This window comes from Ambystoma mexicanum, chromosome 1p, assembly GCF_040938575.1.
Source record: "Ambystoma mexicanum isolate Mex_15411 chromosome 1p, UKY_AmexF1_1, whole genome shotgun sequence".
Lineage (NCBI taxonomy): Eukaryota > Metazoa > Chordata > Amphibia > Caudata > Ambystomatidae > Ambystoma > Ambystoma mexicanum.
The window spans coordinates 1,116,685,160-1,116,711,573 of record NC_090921.1 but is presented as its reverse complement, the minus strand read 5'-3'; the positions used below and the strand labels follow the sequence as shown (position 1 = coordinate 1,116,711,573).

General features: G+C 47.3%; 1 protein-coding gene across 1 annotated transcript in view; it reads left to right on the top strand.

Annotated features, from left to right (window-relative positions):
* LOC138449261 (zinc finger protein 684-like) overlaps positions 1-26,414 on the top strand; it is a 697,253-nt gene that overhangs the window by 418,051 nt on the left and 252,788 nt on the right. Inside the window, exon 2 of the mRNA XM_069604757.1 lies at positions 10,582-10,744. The gene's annotated coding sequence lies outside the window, so the exon portion shown is untranslated. The remainder of the gene's footprint in view (positions 1-10,581; positions 10,745-26,414) is intronic.

Genomic DNA, 26,414 nt, shown 5'->3' with positions numbered 1-26,414 from the left:
AGTATCATTGCATGACCATTGCTTTGTAATGTATGCGGTACAGTGCCCTCCACTGGTCTCCTGTGTGGTAGATTATGGCTACTGTTGTGAAGGTTTTCTTGACAAGTGATACCTGACCATGTGTGACGGCTGTACGTTAGCTGTTGTTTTTGGCTCCATCGCCATTGTATCATAAGAGCATTACAATTACATATTGACTATGTGATATGATATGGCATTTATAACGCACCTATACAAAAGTGTTTCAAGGCGAGACGAGGCAAGGGAGGGGAAACAGAGGGAAGACAGACAGTGGTCCTATTAGGCCAGGTGTCATTCAGATCGCACAAGTGCATGGAGAGTATATGTACCGTAGACCGATTATCAGTGTTGCACAATGTACACAATATGCTATAGTTTGCATTGTGCACTAGTTTCTGAAATGGAGTCAGGTTTTGGTACATACACAAAGCATTTGTTGGGGACTAGCTCCTGAATGAGATGGTTGCAGAGACTGCATGTATGTTTCCACATGTAGGAAATGTGAAAGACTTCATTTATGAGTATGTTTTTGCTTGCCAGTATTTGTGGTAAGTACATTACAAATTCCTTTGTATCTTCTTGTCAGTTTAACGTGCATTTCACCATTCCAGCACAGCAGTCCAATTCTTGCTTTACTCCTGAGACACTGTATTGTTGCCAGGATTACTTACTGCATTTCTGTGTAGGACGAGCATTTGTAAACACAACTGGTCTGCACCATTTAAATAAATGCTTTGCGCAATTGCTGGCATTTGGATTACAACATTTATTGTGACATTTGCATAGCAATTAACACCTGTTGTATTGGACAATTTGATTGGACCAGTTCCTTCTGTGTCCGAGTACTTTGATGGAAGGGTACATGGTGTGTTTGAAGAGACACTTCTCCAGCATGGGGTCTGGCATGGATTCACATGCTCATGAATATTCCCCGTCTTCAGGCTGGGAATCCTCGGTAAAGAAAAAATCTGTTCAGTTACAGTTTTGTTTCTGAACTGTCTTTCTTAGTAGTAACCAGTCACTGGTCTCTGGGTCATACTGCCCCCAGCCAATGACTGCCCTCTCCCCAAGCCCCTCCCCTGGTAGCCATCCTCAGATTTTTACCGCACGTTCAAGTGTTGGGAGTCCTTGTGCTATAGCTCTCGAGCTTTACTGCGTTTTGCGATTTATCAAAGAGTTTAATCTAATTTTTTAGGTCAATCGAGCCTCAAGCTCCACCGTTTCTACTTCCGATCAACGGGGACCTGTTTCAGAATTTTCTACGCCCCTCAAGGGTGGAATTATCATTGAGTTTTCACTTCTTGGAGGATTCCAGAAGATCTTTGAGGCCTACCCCGTGTGGACATGGCCCAGGACAAAGGAAACACGACACCCGGATCCAAGCTGTTCATGAACTTACCTGGATGCTGACTACAGAATGTCTTCAAGGAGGACGAGCATTCCCGATGCCTCTACTGCCTTCACGAAGACAAAACGCACGTGGAGAAGGACTATGCATTTTGCAAGAACATGTCGGAACGGACTATGAAGGATTGGTGTATCCGCCTCACCAACTGGCTGGAAGGAAAGAGCTCAGCCGGTGAGAAGAAGAAGTCCGAGCAGTCTTCTAAGTCCTTTGAGGGCGCTCCGGCGACGGGGGCCCAACAAAAGGAAAAGCACTGCGAGTCCGCAGGCACCGGGAACGCCGATCGGTCGGGCTCCTCGGCTGCCCGGCAGGGCGCACTTTCACCAACGCCATCAACCACGAGCCAACGCTCTGGCTCGGGGAAGAAAAAATCAGAGACCCTGGGTAAGCTTCTGGAGAAGTCCAGGTCGATCCCGACGGAGACAGCCGAGAGGGAGTGTTAGGGAGAATTCTCTTATAAGGCTAATTTCCCAAACCTAGTGAGTCCCCCAGCAGCTTTGCTGGATTTTTGGGGTTTGTTTTTTTCTCCTGCTAAGAGTGAGACTCTTTCTCCCACTCTTAGGCATGATTTGAGGTATGTCTTTGATTTATGGTGTGCTTATGGGCTATGGGGTCTTTTACTCCATAGGGTATCATCTGTTTTAGTGTATGTGTCACACAGCACCTTCAGTGCAGTAACACAGGAGTGTCATAGTGACCCCCAAACATAGACTCCATACCCTGGGGCTGACTACTGTCTCCCAGGGCATGTAAAGTCACCATTGACTTTATTAGTCCAAAATTGTGAACAGAACCAGTACAAACCATCATATTGTGGAAGTACTGGAAGGAGTTAATTCGATTGCCCCTGGGTCTGTTTCCAAGGGGCCACTGTCCAGTCCCCCTTGTCGAGTTTCTAGCTGGTGGTAGTGGTTACCACGCAAAATATTCCACCAGAATATTTCCTATGGGATTTTCCCATTGATTTTAAATGCACCACTTTTTGGTGCAATGTTAAAGATACTGCCGGTTTATTTAATTAATATAAAATCACCGGTTGGGTCTTTTCGCCATAACTCTTTTCTAAAATGGCGTTTGTGTCCGTCTCTGTAACTCCAACCAAGGTCGGCCCTTTGTTCCACTTTTTGGCGGGCTTCTCCACAGAAGCCCTCCAACTGGTGGCACTCTGTCTGGGTTCCACAGGATGTGTGGGTGGGGGAATTGGCACCCTGGACTGCGTTGCCTTAGCAACTCAAGTCGCACTGTGTTCTGATTGGCCCAGTGGTGAGCCGCCCGGCTCACCACTTAGCATGTATGAGTGACAGCTAGGCTGTTGAATGGGGGTTTTTCTGTATAAAAGCAGGGCTTTTTGGACTGGAACTCCAGAAGTCGCCACAGGACCTAAGAAATCCAAAGAGGGGAGAAGCTGAGCCATCTGCAATGACACCACCACCGGTGGAGCCCTGCTGCAACGACCTCACCACTTTCCCGACGACAAGAGATCATCTTCGGCTGGTGGGGTCAACCAGTTCGCCATTTCTCCTTCCAGGACGTCTCTTGGTCGAATCGCCCGTACCAAGCACCCCGGCATCTGGATAGCCAAGCTTCACCACTGTGACCGCGAATAAAAGGAACGCACCTTTTAACCGATGAACTCCGCGGCTGGTCTCTTCCCTGGGCAGTGCGACTCCAAATTTCCTCCTCGACGAGATCTTCTCTTCCCCTGGTCGAAACCTCGAACTGCACCCGATGCCAGGAAAAACTGCCACTGCTGGAGCTTCCTCAACTTTAAAGGTACTGTGTTCCACCTGGCCTCCTTTTCTACAGTTTGCTAAAGGTGACCCTTAAATCCTTTGCTTTCCAACTGGGTTGGACCCAGACCTTCTAACTTTACCTTCTGAATCAACCCAACCTCTTTTGAACATTTTTACAAAGACTTGAATGTATTTCTAAACTGTGTGATCTTGGGCACATTTCACCTTGCTCCATTTAAAGTGGGCCTGGCCTATGAATTTTAGCTGTACAGTAGACTCTGCCTTCACTAACTTGTTTTGGTCTTGGAAAAGTGTTGGGAACTGTTTCATTTTCATGATCTGCCTTTTTCTCTCCCTTTAACTTAATTATTGGAGTGACATCTAAGTTACGCGCTTGCATCAGTTTTTACAAATAGTGCTGTTTTGACTTAGACTTGTCTAATAATTCTTAAGGGAGGTGTGTATACTTTTCTTATTGTGTTTGAACTTGCTTTGATTTATATTGCTAGTGTATTTCCTTAAGTGTGTGGTAAATCTGGATGGTACAGACTGCTACTAATTGGGTTTACTGCTTACTCCTGTAGTCTTAATCTTCTTGCAGTGGTCCCAAAGGGAACTGCATAGGATTCTGCCTAACAGGGAGCAAGGCGGTGGCCCTCCCCCCAAGGCGAAAGACTCATGCGCGCCTAAAGTCGCAAAGGCCCTGATTCACCCGGCTAAGGCCTCTATTGAGGGAGTTGTGGCGGCCCTGCCGAAGCCTGTGGAGGCTACCCCAGTGGAGGCAACCTTAGGGCCTAGAGTTTTCCCTGCCACTGCAGAGGGAATCCTCTTTTCAGCCCATCAATAAGACCCCCGTAAAACCCCAGTGGAAAAAGAGGGGGGCGGTAGCCATCACAGACACTGATACAGCCTCTGAAGAGGAGCTGGCTGGAGTCGCTAAGATCCTGGACAGAAAGTTCGAGGAGGTCCGATCCCGGGAGGGATCCCGACGAGGCGGACGAAGAAAGCGACGGTGGCGCTGACGAGGGACTAGTGGAGGCGGAGGACTCCACTCCCCAGCCGACCTGCCCGTCGCAGTCGACACCTGGGCCACAGGACAACTCGGGAGCAATCTTGATGGCGATCCAGGCTTTGTGCATGGAGATAAGGACGAGGTTGCCCTTACCTCTAACGGATCCAGCAGAGCCTGGACCATCGAGAAGGCCTCCAAACAAGCAGAGGAGAACTCGTCCCCCCCCCCCCGCCTTTCCAGCCTTCACTGCCTTCGCAGCCTTCATCCCCATCCCCTGAACCGAGGGTTGACATGGGAACAGAGACGGCCATGACGGGGATGGAAAACGAAGGTGGTGACGACGGGATGGGCCTTCCATCACCACCTCCATGGGCCTCCCCGCCAAACGAAATTTGCTCCTTCCATGCCATGATCACCAGGGCATCCAAGCTCTTCCAGCTTTGCCCCGAAGAACAGAAGAAGGAAGGCTTCCTCTATCAACGGTGTGAGGCCAAGCGGAAGACGGTCCTTTCGGTCCCGTTACTTGACGACATCTGGGATGAGGGACTGTCACTCCTGAAGAACCCGTCCACGACTCCCGCCAAGAGAGACTGGTACGAGGGTCCCAGATTCCGCCCCTTTGTGCCTTAGGGCACAGCCGACCCCGGATTTGGTCGTATCAGCGGCGGCCAAGAAGAAAGCGGCCGGTGCGACGGCTTCAACTTCAACCTCCCCGCCGGACGGCGAGGGGAAGAAACTGGATGCCATGGGATGACGACAATTAAACAGCCAACGCCTTAGCGATTGTGGCCCGATACGACAGGGAGCTTTGGTTTAAGATCGCTCCTCTGCTGGACTTCCTTCCGGGACGACAAGAGGGCGGAGGCCCTGGAGATCCTGCAGGAAGGTGAGGTGGCATCGGACCACGCATTAACGGTGGCCACGGACATTGCTGACACCGGTTTCTGCCAGTTGGGCAACAGCGTTTGTCTTCGATGGCGGGGGTGGCTCAGGGCGACCGATTTCCGCCAGAACGTACGAACCAGAGTTTTGGACATGCCCTTCGACGGGACCAACCTCTTTGGCAAGACAGTGGATGAGTCACTGCAGGCCATCAAGGCCGACACGGAGACTGCTCGGGCCTTGTGAGTTCTACAGCAACGACGCCCGCCCTTTCGGAATTCCGGAGGCAAGGAAGGTGCCTCGAAAGGATTCGCCGGCAGTTCCTCGACGTACCGCCAGGCGGCCCGCTCCTCGTCGCAGGAGGCCTACAGAGGACGCAGCAAGTCAGGAGGATCTCGTCGTCGTCGCCAAGGCGGCAAGGCCGCCGCCAAGCAGGACTGCACCGGCCGTAGCATCGGGCCCCCACCTGAGCACCTCGGTTGGAGGCCGGCTGGCGAAGTTCGTTAGCATATGGGAGTCCATCTCCAACGACCATTGGGTGCTGGATGCCCTGGCCCGCGGGCACACTCTCGAGTTTTTAAAGAAGTGCCCCTGCATTCCTCCCGTGGCCAGGAAGGAAAAACGCGTCCCTCAACTGCTGCACGAAGTAAGGGCGATGCTGAAGAAAGGAGCCATCTAGCTCGTCCCAAAGAGGCTCCAGGACTCCGGAGTATACTCCCGATACTTCCTCGTAAGAAACATCCCCATTCTAAAAGGACATTGAAAGTTCCTGAGATTCGTAGTCCATGGGCGGCACTATCAGTTCAAGGCCCTTCCCTTCGGATTGAAGTCAGCGCCCAGGGTGTTCACCAAGTGCCTAGCACCAATGGCGGTGCGGCTGCGCCTGCAGGGGATCCACGTCTACCCCTACCTGGACAACTGGCTCATCCGAGCAAGGACAAGAGAACTCGCCGTCGTGCAAACAGCAAAGACAGTCCAACTACTTACGGAGCTGGGATTCTCGCTCAGCTTTGCAAAATCCCACTTGGTGCCGTTGCAAGTCGCCCTGTTCCTGGGAGCCAGCCTCGACACAGTGGCGCGATTGGCCTCTCTGTCGGAGGAAAGGACGAAGACCATCCTGGGCAAGGTGCAACTGCTGTCGGCCATGGAGGTAGCCAGGCTGAGGTCCATCAAGTCCCTGCTTGTCATGATGTCCCCGTGCATCTACCTCGTGCGCCTGTGCAGGCTGCGGATGCGTCCACTGCAAGAATTCCTCGACGCACGCTGAATGCAGGCAGAGGGCAACTTCGAAGGCAAGATCCCGTTCAACGAGACCTTCCACCAAGCGATCCGGTGGTGGGGCAACCGCGCGCATCTGACGGCGGGTATGGACTTCGAGTCCCCGGTGCCTCAGGAGACGGTGACGACAGATGCCTCCCTGGAGGGGTGGTGAGTGCACACTGGAGATCTCCACGCAAGAGGCTTTTGGATCCCGGAGGAGAGGTCACTACACATCAATGTCCTGGAGCTCCGAGCCATGGTCTGGGCCCTCAGGCCGTTCCTCCCGTCCCTCCAGGGCAAGGTGGTGAGGATTTTCACCGACAACACCACCATGATGTTCTACATCCGGAAGCAGGGTGGCACCAGATCCCCAGCCCTATCCAAGGAAGCCCAGGTTCTGTGGCACTGGGCCGTCGCCCAAGGGAGGTTTCTGGTACCCTTCCATCTGGCAGGAATAAAGAACACCATCGCCGACTCACTCAGCAGGGAGCTGTGCTCGTGCCATGAGTGGGAACTGCGTCAGGATCAAGTGGATCTACTTTTCCAACGATGGGGCAATCCCTAGATCGACCTATACGCGACAGCGGCGAACGCCAAGTTTCGGAGGTTCGCCAGCAGGTTTCCCCAGCCGGGGAGCATGGGCGATGCCTTCTCATTCCCCTGGGACGGCCTGTTCCTGCATGCGTTCCCGCCGTTGCCATTGCTGCTGCGACTCATCAACCAACTCAGATGGTCCCGGTGCAGGACGATCCTCGTCGCACCGGCGTTGCCGAGACAGATCTGGCACCCAGACCTTCTGGACATGTCAGCGTCCCCCCAGTCAAGTTGCCGACAGACGCAGACCTCCTCGCCAGAGAAGGAGGCACCATCCTCCACCATGACCCAGGGTCGCTGAACTTGCAGGCCTGGCTCCTGCAGCACTAGAGTTTGGAGAGTATGATATCCCGGTGGACTGCAAGGAGGTGCTTGCAAAGGCCAGGGCATCCTCAACTCTCAAGTGCTATGGACACAAATGGAAGAGGTTTTCTGTCTGGTGCCGGGCACAGAAGATTAAACCTCTGTGGATTACGGCCCCTCAAGTGCTGCTGTACTTGCTATCACTGGCCAAGGTGGGGCTGGCCCACGCCTCCATTAAGATCCATCTGGCGGCTATCTTCCATCTGGCGGCTATCTCCCGCTACACCTGAACTCCGGGGCGCTCATCGCTGTGGTCCCATCGCATGGTAAAGGAGTTCATAAAGGTACTGTTCTGATCGTTCCCGCCGGTGAAGGCTCCGGCACCGGCGTGGGAGCGCAACGTCATTCGAGCCTCTGCATTCGGCACTGTTGAAGTTCCTGTCGTGGAAAACCGCGTTTCCTGTGGCCACCACCTCCGTACGATGAGTGGGAGAGATCCAGGCCCTCTCCTGCAAGCCTCCGTGCCTGACTTTCCATGAGACGAGGGTGGTGCTGAGGATGCACCCCTCCTTCATGCCCAAGGTGCCGTCGGACTTCCATCTCAACGAGCCCTTGGTGTTACCTATTTTCTTCCCGTCGCCGGCCGAGAGGACTTTGCACTCGCTAGATGTAGCTAGAGCGCTGAAGTTCTACGTGAACCGGACAAAGAGATTTCGGAAGAAATCACAGCTGTTTCTGAACTTTGGACCTGTGAACCAAGGGAAGGCCCTCTCAAAGGCTTCCATTTCCAGATGGTTCTCCGACTGCATCATGCACTGTCACCGGTTGGCAAACCGACCGTTGCCCGGCCGTCCGAGAGCCCATTTGACCAGAGCAGTTGCTGCTACCACGGAGTTCCTATCTGGTGTTCCCCTGCTCGACATCGGCAGGACTGCTACGTGGAGGTCGACGCACACCTTCACTAAATTCTACTGCGTCGACCGGGATTCCAGGGAGGAGTCCAGGGTTGGCCAGGCAGTGCTGCGCAACCTGTTCGCCTGAAGGTGGGCCTGGTGAGGAGATAAGAGATGCTTAATGTTGAGCCTTGCCACCTCCCGTGGTTGTGCATGTGTGTACTGCTATGTATTCTTGTATTCATGAGCATGTGAATCCATGCCAGACCCCATGCTGGAGAAGGAAAAAGTTACTTACCTGTAACTGTTGTTCTCCAGCATGGGTCTGGCATGGATTCACATGCGAACCCTCCCTCCTACCCCTCTGCGGCTCTTCACTTGGTCCTACTGCCACTTTATGTGCTACCAAATCTGAGGATGGCTGCCAGGGGAGGGGCTTAGGGAGAGGGCAGTCATTGGCTGGGGGCAGTATGACCCAGAGACCAGTGATTGTTTACTACTAAGAAAGTAAGTTCAGAAACGAAACTCAAACTGATTTTTTTCTTTACCGAGGATTCCCAGCCTGATGACAGGGAATATTCATGAGCATGTGAATCCATGCCAGACCCATGCTGGAGAACAGCAGTTACAGGTAAGTAACTTGTTCCTTTTTGTGTGTGCGCAGATGGGTATGTCTTGTCTTCTTCACTCCTTTTGTCTGTGCTTTTGGTAGTTGCTGTAGTATGAGCTCATTTCAATTTATTTGGTGGTAATCTTGGCAAATCATGTAGTGCTGTGCCTTTCAGAGTTTTAATGGGCTTCTTACAACAAAGGAAAAGGGGCATATAAATTCTGTAACACTTTACATATTACCCTTTACTTGCACACATTCATAGCCACTATTCGAAAATGGAAGGGAGACCAGAAACGGATACGGTTTATGTGGGTGTATGTTGCTGTGGAAGAGGTGCCGCTTTTGGTCTACTCCTGTATGTTCTTTTAAAGAAACAAATGTTTTAGTATACATGAAGCAATATATTGTAATTGTGTTACTTTTTACACTGCGTGCTCTACCTATGGGGTTAGTATGGCCACTCATTTCATCATGCGGGAAAATCTCCTCCAGCCATTCTAGCGTGCTTGCACTTGCAGTATTCTTTCCCTTTTGACACTGTGGTGCCTACCAATGGGGTTATCGTCCTCATTCATTTTTTCATGCGGAAAATTCTCTTCCACACATTCTGGGGTGGTTGCCATTGCTGCGCTAAAAAAAATATATATATATGCTTTCCTACTATTGTACACTACAGGACCTGTGCACTTATAACATAAACTTTAGTGTACTTAGTATGTTGCACTTACGTTCTGCTCTCCGTAGTTGGCATCCCTAACTCTGCCTCTTCGTGCTTTGTTGGAATATGAAGCAGGTGTGTGGTAAGATTGTTGAAGGCAGATGTTAGTTCTCTTCTTGGTTCATTCCATTACGCTACATATCCTATGCCTTTGCACTGTTTGTTTCGAAAGTACTGACTTTGTGCACCTACTGCATTTTCCCTTACCATTCCCACACTTGCTGCTGTTTGTATATGTTTCTTGTCTTTGCTGCATGGTATCACTTTGTACGACCACCCCTCCCTTTATCAGCAGGTTGGACGCCACTCGATGTCCATGAACAGACGTACTGTTCGGAACCACTGTGGCTATTAGTATGGAGGAACCGGCTTTAGTGTGCTGTACAGTATATCTATACAAAATAAGACTATCCTCTTAGAAACCTATGAAAACCAGTGAAAAAAACGGGACGTTATAGTTCACTTGCGCTACTACAACCCGATCTCCTTTACTGAAGAAACTATGATAAAGGAATGTTTGACCATTGAATTGCATAGGTTTTTAGTAGCGCAACTTAAGCATAACGTCCCTTTAACACTGTTTTTGTTAGCAATATATATAATCAGTCACCCTTTGGAAACAATCTGTAGGGTGGTCGAGGGGCACACGTTGAGGTCACTTGGAGTCTTTGGCGGTATGGCCTGTCTGGCTCTACTGCTTCGAATGAGATGCAGTCTGTCACTCACTGTGCTACAGTTGATGAAGTAGATTATTTAGTTCAGTTACGAAACTTAACTTGCAGCCTGGAAGCTAATTTAAGTTTGTTGTTTATGCTTGATAAAGCTAGCTCAAAGAGATCCTAGGAGGTTGTGTTTTGCACGGGGAATGGTAAGAAGTGGGTGGGAATCGCCATGGGGATTAGCTTGGCCATGGGTAGTCAATGGGTGGGTAAATAACCATAACGTTTAAGTTATGTTTTTTAAAATAAGGCAACACATTTTGGTGGGGTGGAGGGACTAACCCTTCAAATGTAGGGAGGGTAACTTTAGAGACTTTGGGGAAAGGGCAAACTCACTTGTGTGGGGGCATCTAACTTGTGTACACATTTTAATGAGACTATTCTGGTGCAGCCCTTTGTCAGATCAGTCTCTCGCTTTCTCTTTACAGACCATCGAAAACACCTTGCATGAACATATCCAACCTGTCCAGGGTAATTGTGAAAGTAAAAACATCAGACTCAAACCTCCATAGTGCACCATCAGGGATTTGGTTTTCCCATAGCCTGAGAAGAAGTTCATTGCAGTGACCATTCTCCAGAACGAAAAGGCAGGTGAGTCTTTTGTAGAGTTGGGTGCTCAGGGCACTCGAACTATGTTTGGGTTCTTTAGTAAAGAAGGCACAGCTATCTTGCTTAAACAAATTAGAAAAGAAGCCCATGTCTGTGGGGATCACAGAGGTGGGGAAAATCAGATGGACAGTACAGACTAAAGAATGGTATCTATGGCTAGCTGAGAGGGTGGCATGTGAAAATGGAAAGTCATAAGACATATAATACTAAAAAGCCTGCTTATGGGTCAACTGAAGCAAACCTATTGTCTATTTAGAAAGGATAGGATTGAGTGGTGGTTCCCACTTACCTCATGGTGTCCTGGTACCGGCCCGTTGAATGGTATACAGTGATTTCAGTTTTACAGCTGAAAAATCCCACGACCTTTGAAACATCAGAATGCCTTTTTTCTTTACCATTGCTCTCACAGTGCTTGGGAGGGGTAGGGGTTGTGATACAGTCCGAAAAATCAAAGTGCATTTCTCCCCACATTGTAAACAATATTTTTTTAGAACAGTATTAATACAACAAACTTTCTTCATTTCTTCCATAAGTACTCATTTGCCAAACAAGCTGCAATACGTACTGTGTGGCTGATGTCACGGTTTCTAATGGGTGCATCTATGTTAACTCATGCATAGATCAGCAATTATACCCAACTCAACTGTACTGGTCAATGACAAGTACAGCTGAGTTGGGTATAATTGCAGATGTTATCTGTGCCTAATACCGACAGATTATACTTCTGTGTTATTAAAGAGCATACCTTTCAACAATTACAACATGTGTCACACGTCTAGGCAGAGGGTACAGGGCAGAGGCTATCTCTCACTGTATGCAAGTAGATTAAGGGAGATTTCAGAGACAATGCTAGAATATAACAGATTAAAGGTACATACCAAGCTGTTAGTTGAAACAGGTATTCACAGGAACTGCAGGAGCAGGCTGTAAACAAAGAGACAGAGAAAAGGCAAAGACAAGCAAGTACGCTGGGCAACTTGGATTGATCAGAAATAAGGGTGTACTGGACTATAAGGGGTCTCCAGGGATTAAGTAGAGCCCTTGGGATAGGTACCAGCAGATTATTTTTAACAACAGTCATACAGCAGCGTCATGATTTAGGCGTGCCGAGGAAACTGTTGTACTCAGTGCAAGGGTAAAACTGAAAGACCATATACTGAGGCAGGTACGACTTCAACGGACTAGGTGAAGGCAACAGAAGTCTTCCCTTATCTGATCTGAATGGAGACCAACCTAGGGTCGCACTGTAAAACGGATTCAAGTGGAGACACCACAGTGGACCAAGATGTATACAAATAGAAAGCAGTGTTGAAAGAAATAACCAGGTACAGGACAGGATAGGATATCAGAAGTTGGAACAGGCAGGAAGCAAGGCAAGGAGTCCAGAGGAACAGGGCAGAAAGCAGAGGAGTGCAGCAGAGCCGTCAGGTGGAAGCCCAGAGGAGGAGGGCGGAAGGCAGCAGAGTGTGGCAGAGCCGCCAGGTGGGAGCCCAGAGGAGCAGAGCAGAAGGCTGCAGCAGACTGGAGAGGGAGCTGCAAGCATCAACAGCAACAGGAATCAAAGGCCAAAAGAGGATTTCCAGGAAAGGTCAAAAACTGGTAACGGGAGCACCAGCACGAACTCCCAGTGGAGCAGTTGACTGACAACTGCTTCTTTTCAAAGTGAGTTTATAAAGGCCCTCCCAGCCAGCAGGCCAGCAGGGTGGAGCCGATTGCAGACTCTGGCAGATGTGTTCAATTAAGCCCAGCCCCGGCCTCAGTAGTCTACAGCAGTAGCAGCAGTGGTTTCTAATCAAGTGCTCTCCAGCTCTCTGCAGTCTAGCCTGCAGTAGCTTGGAACAGTATGCCTCCTCCAGCCCTCTGCCTTTTGGACAGCATACATGTCCCAGAATGCATCTGCTGGTTTAACCCAAAAGCCGGAATGGAACATGCAATTAGATTAGTCCAAAACTGCAGCGGTAAAACAAGGAAATAAAGGCAGATATGCATGTAGCGGTGCTGGGTGGCAGGCGAGTAGGATCGTGACAACATGATCCCATATACATATTTACATAATAATTTTGCCTATTAACAAATGTCACTCTTGCTGAAAATGAATGGGCCAGATAAAAAAATTGAACAATCAGCAAAAGATATGGGAAAGGCCTACACACACACATTTTCCATGGTTTGGTATGAAAAGAAGACCTGGCTCTCTTGTAGCATTGCTAAGAGTTCTTTGTTCTGCTTCCCCTGCCTGCTGTTTGGAGGTGAAACGACCTGGACGAAAACAGGAGTCACTGACTTAAAGCATTTGTCAGAAAAAATCAAGAGACATGAATTGTGCAAATCTCATATTGAGATTACACTTCCGAGCCTGCGCAGCTGTAATATAAACATTGCAACACAGTTGGACGATGCCTATCGCCGGAGCGTGATGAAGCATGATGAGGATGTGGATAAAACCCGATATAGCTTCTCAAAGTTCGACTGTGGGTGTTTTTGCAGTGAATTTGAATTGGCTTTACATTGCCATGATGAAACTGAACATTCTTTGAATGCTGGTGTATTTAGAGGTCTAGTGGATTTTTTATCCAGCATAGACAGTGCAATGAAACTGCATTTAAACAATGCAACGGTATTCAAGGGCACTTCAAAAACAATTCATAATGAGCTGCTGGAGTGCATGCTCACAGTCACAAGAGAGATCATTGTAGAGCAGTTAAAACACAATGATGTGGCTATTCAGGCAGATGTTACAAACCGTTGTTTCCACTAATGCTCAGTCTGTGCTAGTCTATCGCTACATTGACGAACGATTCAGAATTATCGAAAGGTTTTATGGATTTACTCATCTGAAAGACTCTAGTGCGCAGACCATTGCTAAAATTGGACAAAGTATTCCCTGAAGATTGCTACAAAAAAAGTCATTGTGCATACATATGATGGTGCAAGTGTAATGAGGGGTGTGTCTGGTGGAGTCAAAAAGAAAGTAGCTGAAGTGTATCCAAATGCCCATTATGTACATTGCTATGCACACCAGCTTAACCTCATCATGGAACAAGCTGTTTCCAAAAATATCGGAAGCTCGCATTTTCTTTACTGATATCGTTGGCTTCTGTACATTTCTTTTCTTGTTCTCCAAAAAGAACCAAAGTTCTCGATGAGGTATTGCATAAAAGACTTCGAAGACCATCTCGCACTCAATGGAGCTACCATATTCGCATAGTAGAAGCCATATAATCAGCATAGGGACGCACTCCGTAGATGCTTTGAGATCATTAAAAACGGGATGATTTTGAGGGAGTTACTGTGCATGAGGCCCGGGGATTCATCCGAACTCTAAAAGAGAAGGAGTTCCTTTTCTTCCTTTTTTTGTTCAATGACACAGTGCCCCATGTTGACATTCTACATAACCAACTTCAGAAGCGAGATATTGATTCTGTGTATGTGCAGAAAGCTACTGCAACTTTGATCAAGTGCATTGGTACGTGAAAGCACTGACCATTTGGAAGCTAAACTTCCACCAGAGGCAACTTTTGCAAGTCGCAATATAAATATGGCCACTTTAAATCATTTGGCAAAAGTAGTATGTGATGTGATATAGTTATACAAGCCCAAGAATGCTTTGCATTTACTAAACACTTGGAGGGGGCCAAATTGTTGCGGAGTGACCTATTTCAAACACATGGACAGTCTTTTCCCAATGATACACTTACTGCAACTGTCCAAGCGTACCCCATGTTAAACAAGGATAGACTGCGCACTGAGCTTTCAATTGTTTATGAGAGACCGGAATTCTATAATGCAAGTGGGGCAATTTCTTTATTAAAATTGTTCATTGAAAACAATCTCAAAGAAGCATTTTGTGAGACAATGCAGTAATTAAAAGTTCTGAATACTACACCCATGACAACAGCTGAGTCTGAGTGCTGTTTTGCCAACATGAAGCGAGTTAAAACATTGTTGAGAAACACAATGACTGATGATCGTCTGAATGCTTTGACCATGCTGTCCATGGAAAAATAACTAAGTCAAGAGATCCCTGACTCAAATCACCTCTTTTCTCTCTGAGTGGGCTGACCTCTCCTCCTCTCTCGTGGCCTCAACCACTCAACTCCTCCTCCTTGGTGACCACAACATTCACCTTGATTCTCCCTGACCCTCAGCTTTGCTCTTTCACAACCTCTGGGATTCCCTCTCCTTCTCTATCCTCCCCTCTGGCCCACCGCACTCTGCAGGGCACACACTTGATGACTTCATCTCCTCTAGCTTCCCTCTCCCCACTCCCCTCTCTTGGAATGACCACTACCTCCTATCCTCTTATCTCTCTCTCTATCTTCCCCCCAAGCCAAGCCTACCCCAACACTGCCACCTACCTTCCTGGATATCCAGGCCATGAAGCGTGTGTCAGTCGAGGCTTTTGCTGCCACCTTCTCCCCCCCCACGTACTCTGGCTGACTCACACCCTGACACAGCCCTCTCTTTTCTCTATTCTTCCATTTCTGATACTCTTGATGCTCTTGCCCCTGTCATGAGGGTCCGCTTGAAGTCCAAAGCCAAGGGCAATTCCTGGTATGACCTAGCTAAACTTAAACGTAAGTGTAGGGAGGCTGAGAGAAATGGAGGGATTCCTGTTCATCCTCTGACAAACTGGCCTGTCGGCTACTCCAAAGGCAATACCGTCTCTCTCTTCGTACCAAGAAGAGAGTCCACATTCAAGCCTGTGTCTCTACAGCATCTAACAGCTCGGCCGAACTCTTTAAAATCTGCAAGGAGCTGGCCAACCCGGCTGCAGTCTCCACCCCTCCCCTTGCCTCTCAGGCTCTTTGCAATGCCCTGGTCTCTCACTTTATCTCAAAAACCCAGGACATCTACCCTCTCCTCCCCTCCCTCTCCTCTCCCCTCCCCCTCTATACTCACTGACCCTCCTCCAGGTATCCTCCCTCCCTCCTTCTCGGCCGTTCCTCTTTTCTCCCCTGATGAGGTCGCTAGACAAGTCCGATCTATGACAGCTTTGTCAAAACAGGTTCATCCCTGTTCCTCAAACTATCAAGGACCACATTGATACCCTCGCTCCGGCCCTTGCTGACTTCTGCAACCACTCCTTTGCCTCAGGATCCTTTCTCTCCCCTCTTAAGCACTCCCTTGTGCATCCTCTCCTCAAGAAACCCACAGATGATCCCTCTTGTCCGGCCAACTATCGACCAATTTCCATTACCCCTTCTTGGGCAAACTCCTTGAAAAGCTGGCCATCTCTCAGCTAATCCTTCATTCTGATTCTGTTGGCTGCCTCCATGACCATCAGTCTGGCTTCCGATCCAGCAGAAGCACAGAAACTCCTCTCCTGAACATCTGTGAAGATCTGCTTTCCAACTTTGACTCTAGCATTCCCTCTGTCCTCATCCTACTCGATCTCTCCTCTGCCTTCGACACGGTCAACCATACCATCCTGCTCAACCATCTCTGTGATAACCTGGGCATCACCGATCATGCTCTGGCCTGGCTGACCTCTTTCCTCTCTGATCGACCCTCCCAAGTCCAACTGGGGTCCTTCCTAACATCCATCTTCCTCTCTACCTGTGGTGTTCCCCAGGGGTCTAACCTCTCGCTGTGGCTTTTCAACCAATACCTAGCAACTCTCGCCCACTGTATTGCCATTTTCTGCTCAAACTTTCAGTGCTAAGCGGACGACACTCAACTCATTTACGTGCTGCCCTCGGCCACCTCCTCCACCTCTCTCATCACTGATTGCCTAACTGCCATTCAAGATTGGTGTGTCGCCAACGATCTTTGTCTGAATGCCAGCAAGACTGAGATCCTCCTCATCGGCACACCATCACCTTCCTTTCACCTCACTCTCTGGCCAGCCTCCATTGGCCCTTCTCCTATCCCCACCTGCGAGGCCAAGAACCTTGGTGTCATTTTTGATTCCACACTCTCCTTCTCCGCCCACATCACTGATGCATCAAAAAAGTCAAACTTCCTGCTGCACCTCCTCAGTGGTACTCTTCCTTTCCTCTCATTCCCCCAGAAGCTCACTGTCTCCCAAGCTCTGCTTCTCTCTAGGTTGGACTATTGCAACAGCCTCTTTCTTAATCTACCTACCTCTACTCTCCGCCCTTTGCAACTTATCCAGAACAGGACTGCGAGACTTGTCCTTGGCCTCAAGCCCTGGGATCATATCTCTCCAGCTCTGAAATCACTCCATTGGCTCCCAGTGGATGCAAGGATTAAATTCAAAACCCTCTGCATTGTCCACAAGGCTTTCTGTGGCCTGGGTCCAACATACCTTCAGCTATCCCTCCGCAAATACCTCCCATCTCGAGCACTCCGCTCCTCTACCTGTAACTCCCTGAGGGTCAGTTGTTTCTCAAAAAAACGAGATGGGGGTAGATCTCTGTCTTCGGCTGAGGCCTCCCTCTGGAACAGCCTCCCTAACACTCTAAAACTTGAGGAGGACCATCTCCGGTTCTGGAAGCACCTCAAGACCTTCCTCTTTGCTTCTGCCTTCGCCCCCCTCGTCCCCTGCTGATTCTGCTCTCCCTCAGCACCATTCACTTGGCCACCCTCTTTCCTCCAGGCCCAGGTACCTGCTCCTCTTGACACCCTCATGCACTGCCTCCAGGCCACTCCTTGCACTGGGGTCTGTATCTGTACCCATTCAGCCCCCCCTTTGTTCTTCCTGCACTTATCAGACCTTCCCAGCCTGCTGCCTTAATCCCAGCACTTGCCACTTGCTGGCTGCACTCCCACTGTTTGTTGCCTTTTTATTTATTAATTTATTATTTATGGGTTTTTTTTCCTCTTCGCTCCACACACTCCTTTTGTTCGCCCTTCCATGCACTTCACCCCCTTACCCTCTACCATGCACTTGCACGTTCTCAATGTCACTGGGCCTAGTAAGATCGTTGTTTTTGTCCTCCCTGTTTCCCCTTCCCTTGCCTTGTCGCGCTCTGAAACACTTGTGTATGAGCGCGATAGAAATAAAATATCAATCAATCAATCATTGTGAAACCTAATGTTTTTTATGTCATATTTCGGTGGGTTTGGCCAGTAAATTGCACATTTTGGAGGCCGTTTTTCAAATATTTTTGCGGGGGAGAACCCCCCGAAATCCCCTTGGGTGGTGTGTGCTCAGGCGCTGCGCACGCTTGCTCCCAAATTCCAACAGGAAACTTTACACCCCACCAGCTTTCAAACTCACCAGCCGCCACTGCACAGCTTGGGTATTTCTTTACAAAGTGGCCAACGAATCTATTAACCCCGCCGGACAACACCTTCCGACCCGAGCACAGATCACAACATTTTCCTGTTAATGTTGTCAAAGGCTGTACTCTGGTCCATAAAATTGAGCTATATTGGTTCATGCTTTAAATAGACTGAGTTGGCCAGTCAAATAAAGATTTAAAATGTGTTCACTTTCACCCAAGCCTCGATGGAAGCCTAACTGTATGTCCACAAGAATATTATTGGTATCAATCCAAAGTTTAATTTTGCCCAGCAGCACTCTTCTGAATATTTTGAATGGGGAATCAAGAAGAGAAATCTTATTTACTTATTTATTTTAATTCTTATAACGCGCTGCATGCCCGTAGGCCCCAGGGCGCACAAAAAACACAGACATAGACAGGACAACACGATCAGAAAGGGGTCATAAGGATTACTCCATGTTAAAAAGGTAGGTTTTTATGGCTTTTTTAAATAGCAGGTAGTTTTTGATTTGTCGTAGCCCTGCCGGCAGAGCATTCCAAAGTAGCGGGCCCTGAACGTCAAGCGTGATGTCTCCAAATTTTGCGGTCTTAAATCTGGGGGAAGCAAGGACTGTGGCAGAGGATGAAGGAAGATTTCTTCCATTGTTCTTGATGTTAATGCGTTCAGACAAGTACATGGGACTGCTGAAAGAGAGGCATTTATGTGTCATAGTGAGCATTTTATGTGTAATGCGATGTTTGACTAGTAGCCAATGAAGCTTCTTCCTGAAGATGGGGATATGGGAACGACGAGATTGAGTGAAGATGGTCCGCACGGCATTGTTCTGGGCCACTTGTAAGGATTGGATATTTGCGGCAGTAGTACCAGACAATAGGCTATTGCAATAGTCCAGTCTGGAGTTTATCAACGGCGTGGATAGAAGAGCACAGTTTTTGGCTGTTAGAAAGGGACAGATGTAATTGATTTGCCTATTGATCAGTCCGCAGCTAGACCCGATGTAAGAGACATGCAGCTTCATGGATAATTCGTCGTCTAAGACAACTCCCAGAGTTTTTACCTTCCTCTGGACTGTGATGATGTTGCCTGCAATAAGGAAGTTGGAGTAATCAATATCTAGTTTGCTCTGGGTGTTCTTGGAGGATACTATCATTAGTTCGGTTTTATTGTTGTTTAAGGCTAGAGAGTTACAAGCCATCCAATCCTGGATGGCTTTGAAGATGTTATTGATGGTTTCAACATCATTTCTGTACTGACCACTAAGCTGTATGACCACCTGTGTAGTTCGTATACTGAACACTAAGTTTGTTTAAGAGGTCCAGGAGAGGGCGAATGTACAAATTAAAAAGCAGTGGCGACAGGCAGGAGCTTTGTGGGACACAACAGGTTTGAGAGATAGGAGTGGAGAGGTGACTCCCTACACAGACCCTAACCATGCGAGGCCCCAGAAAGGTGGCAATCCAGTTAGATGCCATTGAGGAACAATTTGCGACCTCTCCGAGCCTTGTCAGTAGTAAGCTGTGATCTACCAGATCAAAGGCTGCAGAGAGGTCAAGAAGCATCAGTAGTACGGCTTGATTCTCGTCAGCAATGCTCGCCAATGTGGATTTAAGGTCGAGCATGGCTGTTTAAGTACCATGTTGAGCCCTATAACCTGACTGTCGGGTGCTGAGGATCTTGTGTTCTTCAACATGAGCCTGGAGTTGTTTGTAGGCCAGTTTGCCCAGTATCTTCAGTATAAAAGGCACGTTGGTTATTGGCCTATAATTATCCTTGTTGGTGGGGTCTACATTTTCTTTTTTCAGCAAGGGTGTTATCCAAGCTGATTTTAGCACATCTGGTTACCACACCTTCGTCAAAAGATAAGTTTATCAACTTGGTGATCCAGGGTACTAGCAAGTCAGTCGATTCTTTGAAAATGTTCGTGGGACAGTCGTCACCAGGGCAGGAAGTAGATGAAGATCTTGTATGACCTTGAGCACTTCCTTTTCAGAATAGTGGGAAAAGGAGAATTGGGGTATTTTATCTTCATTGTTATTGAGGTGCTCGGCATTTATTGTGGGCAGTGGTTGTGTTACGTTGCTAAGGGCTTTATTTTGTCTTTATGAGAGTCAATTTTCGAAAGAAAAGCATTGTGGATGTCTTGACACCATTTGTAGTCTTTAGTTAGGTTATTGGAAGGTGGAGGCTGGTCCTGAAAATCAGATAGGATTTTAAACAGTTCACCAACATTGGATTTAGCATTTATAATTTTTTTTATTGTAATGTGTGGCTTTGGCATTAGTGATAAGTGTCTTGTATTCATGGGTGGATTTTTTGTAGGCATCTAGTGTGTTGTTGTTAGGGTCCTTTCTCGAGGATCTTTCCAGAGCCCTTTTGTTTTGTCTGGCCCTAACAATGTCATCTGAGAACCAGGTGTTTTTTGTAGTTTCAGACTTGATGGATTTCATTTTCATGGGTGCTAGTTCATTCACAGCTTGTTTGATAGAGAGAGTCAAGTGGTTAACTAAGGCGAAGGAGTCCGCTAAGTTAGTTATAGGTTGAAGCTTGGATGCTACTAGGGATGAGAATTTCGGAGATGTAATGTTTTTCAAATTACGAGTTTGTTTTCGCAGGCGCGGGTTGGTGTTGAGTTAATGTGGAGGACCTAGTAGTGAGATTTTTGCCTGGATAAGAGAGTGATCAGACCATATACATGGTGTAACCAAGATGTCTGAAATAATAGCATTTTGTGAAATGAACCAGTCAATTGTGTGTCCACTCTTTTGTGTGTGTTTTAATCCACTGGGTTAGTCCAATAGAGGTGATTGAGTCCTCTAGAGTGAGTCCTATTTTGTCAAGATGGTTGTTGGCCCAGTAGTTAAGATTGCCCATGATGATAAGAGGGCTTTTACTTTGACCAATTTGTGTTATGAGGTCAATGAGTTGTTCTTCAAAAAGGGGCATGTCCTTTGGTGGCCGATAGACTGAGTACATTAAGAGGTATTAGAGGATGTCTTAATATTTGGCCACAAGGATTCACAACCATCAGTTGAATTGTGTGGTAGTACATGACAATTTAGGCTGGATTTGCACATAAGTGCCACTCAGCCTCTTTTGCCCTGAGAGCGATCTGCTCTAAAGAGAGTGTATTCATCTGGGGTTGAGAGAGTTGCTTGAGTAGGAAAGCTGGAATTGAGCCATGTTTCAGTAATACCGAAAAAGTTAGGGTTGCAATCATTGACATGGTCTGTAATTTCGACAACATGTTTGTAGAGAGATCGAGTGTTAAGCAAGGAAAGGGACAGTACTAACAAAGGCGCGATGTTGGAAGCAGTTTCACTAGTAGCGCGCCCTGTTTTGTCTAGGCACATGGTTAAGTATAGTACACACCTCTCACTAAGTCCACTGAAAGTGTGTTAAATGAATAGGACTTAACAGTGAAGTTGTTTGACGCACAGTCAAAGTTTAAGGAGAGCACAGGAGCCTAGCAGAGAATAGGAGCCAGTGACCCAGCGAGCTGCGGCGATGACCGGTGAAGACTGGCACCTCCCAGAAGCGCCGGCGCTGAAGTGCACGGACTTCCAAAATATACCTTACACATAGCATTAAAGCAAGCTGTCAAGATTGGTGCCCATAGATCTGCATTTTCTCTAAATGAGTCTGCTGGAATACTATCTGGGCCCGATGAATGGTCACATTTCTGATGGGTAATTGAATCTACTACTTCCGAGAAAGAAGATAGCAGTAGCACTTCCTCTGTAAGTTGGACCTTTCCACATATCTCTTGGGCATCAGAAAGGTCAGAGCTCTTAACAGCAATTCCAACCTCAGAAGGATTATGAAGAGTTGCAAAAAAAGAAGTCCAATTTCCATCTGCAAAATTAGTTTCTAGCCCATCGCCAAATATTTTATACTTTGGGCCAAAAGAAACTAGGTCCCAGAACTTCTTAGTGTCATCGGACTTGGCAGCCATCACAAAATCATCCCAATCTCTCTTTCGCTTAACCACTATCTGCTTGTAGTTCGCTGTAGCTATCTGTATAAGGTTTCTAATTACATCTTTTCTTTTTAACAAATCCATCAAAGATTGTTTTGTCTGCTTACACTCTTTATCAAACTAGCAGACCAGTTTTTTGGGGGAAATGTTGGCAGTCTCCTTCTGACATCGCGCTGTCAGCCTCCTACACAGACCAAAGTCATGTAAAATGTTAGTGACTGGGTGAGATTCAACTAATGCCTCCATCACGCCAATATGTATGGGCAGAATGTTGTTATAGATCCTCTGCAGCAACTTGCCTTTAGTCTCTGGTTTATTTATTTTGACATTTATATGCCACCTAATCGTATGTTTAGTACCTTCCAAAACATTCAGACCCTGCTCCCTTCCACCATGGTGTTCACAAACTCCAATTCTAATGGGTGATGATCACTTAGACCAGGAAAAAAAACCTTTACAATAGAACCAAAGATTCCCATATACCAGAGGATGTACTATTGGCCTTAGTATGATCATTAATTGATCTCAAACCCCATTGATGCAACCAATATGTTAAACTAAGCCCATCTCCACACATTCTAGGATCCATCAGGTCTGGCTTAGGAACTCAGAGTAGCAGATCCTCTGTATTATCCAGAAGATCAAGTGGGGGGTCAATTTCCAAATGTTACATTGAAATCCCCCACCAAGAGCACAATGTGCGATCCCTGATCAAAATCATGAAGATGATCATCAAAAATGTTTCAATTGGATCAAACAATTCCCATTGTAGGATTTATGTGGGCTATTATAAATGTTCACCAAAATAACATTCATATTATGTAGGTTGACCTTTGTTACTTGCAAACAGCATCTAATACGATAGGATAACATTCATAGATGGACTTAACAAAAATAGCCATCCTCCATAAAATCGGCCCCTGGTCGTCTTTTGTGCTAGAATCTCAAATGATTGCATCTATAATCTGATTATCCCGAGTCCAGGTCTCCTGGAGAAAAATAAATTCAAATTGCTGCATTAAATCACTTATATCTTTCCTTTCAAATTTAGACCTGGCCCCTGCTATATTCCAAGAGAATGATACATTGTCACTATTTGAGGCGTCAACTGACAAAATGGCTACCTGCTCCGGAGAGGGGACATAACCACTTGTGTCATTAACTTGGTCCCCTTGCCTGTGACCTTCCACTATCCCAACCCTATTCTCCTTCTTTCCTGTTAGCCCATGATCCCCTAGAGCTGCTTCAGTGGGGGGGGGGGGGAGAATGACAAATCCATAAACCTTCTCCAGTGCCTGCTTGAAAACTTGATTGTCCCCAAAGGTGACCTGGCTGAGCCTCTGCTCTAACTCTGTTCTTGTCAGGTCAATAATGGGGGGATTAGGATCAACAATGACTTCCTTTCTCTCACTCGACCCATCACTTCCAATGGCTACATCAGGCTCATGTAAAATACTACCATAAACGTTCCAGGAATTATGCAAACTACATATATCTGCCTTGATATCATCAAACACCTATATCCCCTTCATCGCTATGGCATCCCAGCAGTTTAATATACATAAACAGACATTTGAATTGTCAAAACAAAAAACAATAACTGAAGTTGCACTCCTTGCAAAACTTGCAATCTGATAGGATGCGAATGGTAGGGAACAATTTGGATGAGGTGTCATTTTACACCTAGGACCTCTGATAAGGCTATCGCCAGAGCTCTTTTATAGGTGTTTTTGTTGCTGTGTGTTAGGCGCTTAAAACAGCATATTTAGTTCATGTCACGCCAACCAGCCGAGGGGTCTTCTTTGGACACCCCCTTCTTCACTACACAATAGAAGGTGAGCCTGGATCCAACAGGGCTTTGGGTATTGGACATGTCTCAAACCAAATGTCCTTCCTTGCTGCCAGACACTCTTTGATGATTAGATGCCATGTTATTGTCCCCGTCCGATTTTGTACTTTGTGTGGAAATACTACTATGCCCCTTTGCAATCTTCTGCCCCAAGGTTGTGCCCACCCCGCCAATGCACTCCCTTGGGCCCACTTCGGCATCCACCGTTGACATGGCCAGAGGCTGGGTTCCTGGGTTGTCCACAACAACCGTAAGCACCTATTTACCAACAGAATCAAACCCAACCCAGGCCCCCGATTTATTATTATTATTTTTTAATGATTTATTTTATTATTTTCATATACAACTGGGAGCACATAACCATCCCCCAACTTCCCCCAACCCTCCGCCCTCCCGCCCCGGAAGAGTCCAATTATCTCTGTTGCTCCTGGAAATGCCTATGATCTGAAAATGTCCGATATTTTTATATTATGGGGGCACCATTGTTTCATATAGTCTGTTTGTAAGTAATCCAGAATCTCTCCCCATTCCTTTGTAAAAGTCTCTTTTGATCCTTGTAGTGTGTGAGTAGGTTTTTCCATGGTCAGTTGTGCCCAAACATTTTGGAGCCATGTATATATCAGTGGGGGTTCTTGTTTTTTCCAGTTTTGGGCTATTGTCGCCCATGCTGCTATGAGTAATCACATGCAACTTCTCCATTGTGGTTTCCTAAAATTTCTTAGCCGTCTGATCTTTTATTCCGCAAAGCCAAACTTTTTCCCCTAGTTGTTCTGCCTCAGGGAATATCTTGATTATTTCTGTCTTTATTTCCAACCAGAAAGCTTTGATCCCCCTACAGTCCCACCAGATGTGTTTCCACATGCCCACCTCTGAGCAGCCTCTCCAGCACGTGTTAGGTGTTTGACGGTACATGGTGTGCAGCCTTTCCGGTGTGTAGTGCCATTGGGTTGCTATTTTTAGCCACATTTCCTTTTTTTGGACCCAACGGGTCATTTTTGGAATGGTCTTCCACAGATCTTCCCACTGCTGTTTGTGGTTCTTGCCCACTTGACCATATATGCCCATTTGACTTCCTCTTCCTTGGAGTTGATAAAGGCATAGAGCGAGGAGACCAGTTTTCTCGATCCAGAATTGGTTGTTAGGAACTTCTCAAATGGCTTTAGTTCTCTTGTGGCTGCTGTTTTGACGTCTGGATTTGCCAGCCAGTGTCTGAGCTGATCATATTTGTATCTGTCTGCTTCCGTTAATTTTAGTGTCATTTTGCAGTCTTTGAATGTTCTTATTTATTCATTTTGGAACATTTCGCCTATTTTTGTGTATCCCCCTGCCTCCCATTTCTCATAGGCTCCCTGCTCCATTCCCGGTGGGAACTGGGGATTCCGGCATATGGGTGAAAAGGGATCATTCACTGTGGTCATGATACCCCTCCGTGTTTGTTCATCCCAAGCCTCTAGGGTGGTTTTCATGATCTCACTTATACGGAGGTTGGGGTGCCTATGTTGTTTTGCCTTCCATAGGGTTTCTTCTAAGGGGGATCTGGCTAACGCCCGGTCTTGTGTCACCCATACTGTTTGTTGGTTGTCTCCCAGCCATTCTCTCAGGACCCAAAGTTGTGCTGCCTGATGATATTTGTGGAAGTGTGGCAGGGCCATTCCCCCCCTCCCTCGTAGGTGCTGTAAGGGTCGCTCTGGCGATCCTTGGGGGCTTTTCCAATTATAGGAAGAGGTTGCTTTGGAGAGTGTTTTAAAGAAAGCTTTGGGAACTTTGATTGGGAGAGTCTGAAAGTGATATAGCATTTTAGGGAGGACGTTCATCTTTACTGCCTGAATTCTACCCCAACATGACACCATTAGGGGGGTCCAGCGCTCCAGGTCCCTCTTTACCCGTTCGAGGAGGGGGGTTAGTTCCCGCCGTAAAGTGCTTCTATCTTGTGTGTTAGGGTTATCCCCAGATATTTGATTCCTTTGTCAGCTATTGTCAAGTTTAGTGATGCTGCTATTCTTTCAATTTCCGGCCTCTCTCCGGCCAAGAGTAACAGTTCTGATTTTTTCTTGTTTATTTTTAGACCCGAGATTGCCCCAAAGATTTCCAGCTCTCTAATTGCTTTGGGCAGTACCGTCCCCGGGTTCGTTAGGGCTAGCAGCATATCATCTGCGTACGCTATTACCTTGTGATGTGTGCCCCCCATTTCTATCCCCGTTATGTGGGCTGACTCCCTGATTCTAATTAGGAGCGGTTCCAGGAAGAAGGCATACAGGAGGGGGGACAATGGGCAGCCCTATTTGGTGCCCCGTGTTATCTCAATTTTGTCTGTGACAGCCCCATTTATGGCAATCCTGATACTTGGGGAGGTTTAGTTGGCTTTTACCATTTTTATAAATTGTTCCCCAAATCCCATATGCTGTAGAGTTTTGAACAGTATAGACCACTCCACCCTATCAAAAGCCTTTTCGGCGTCAAATGATAGTAAGGCAGCCGGTGTGCGAGTGATCTCCGTCTTCTCCACTAGGTGTATTATTCTTCTCAGGTTATCGTGCGTTTGTCTCCCTGGGATAAAGCCTGATTGGTCTGGGTTTACTATGGACGTGAGGAGTGGGGATAGCCTGTTTGCCAAAATTTTAGTATATAGTTTG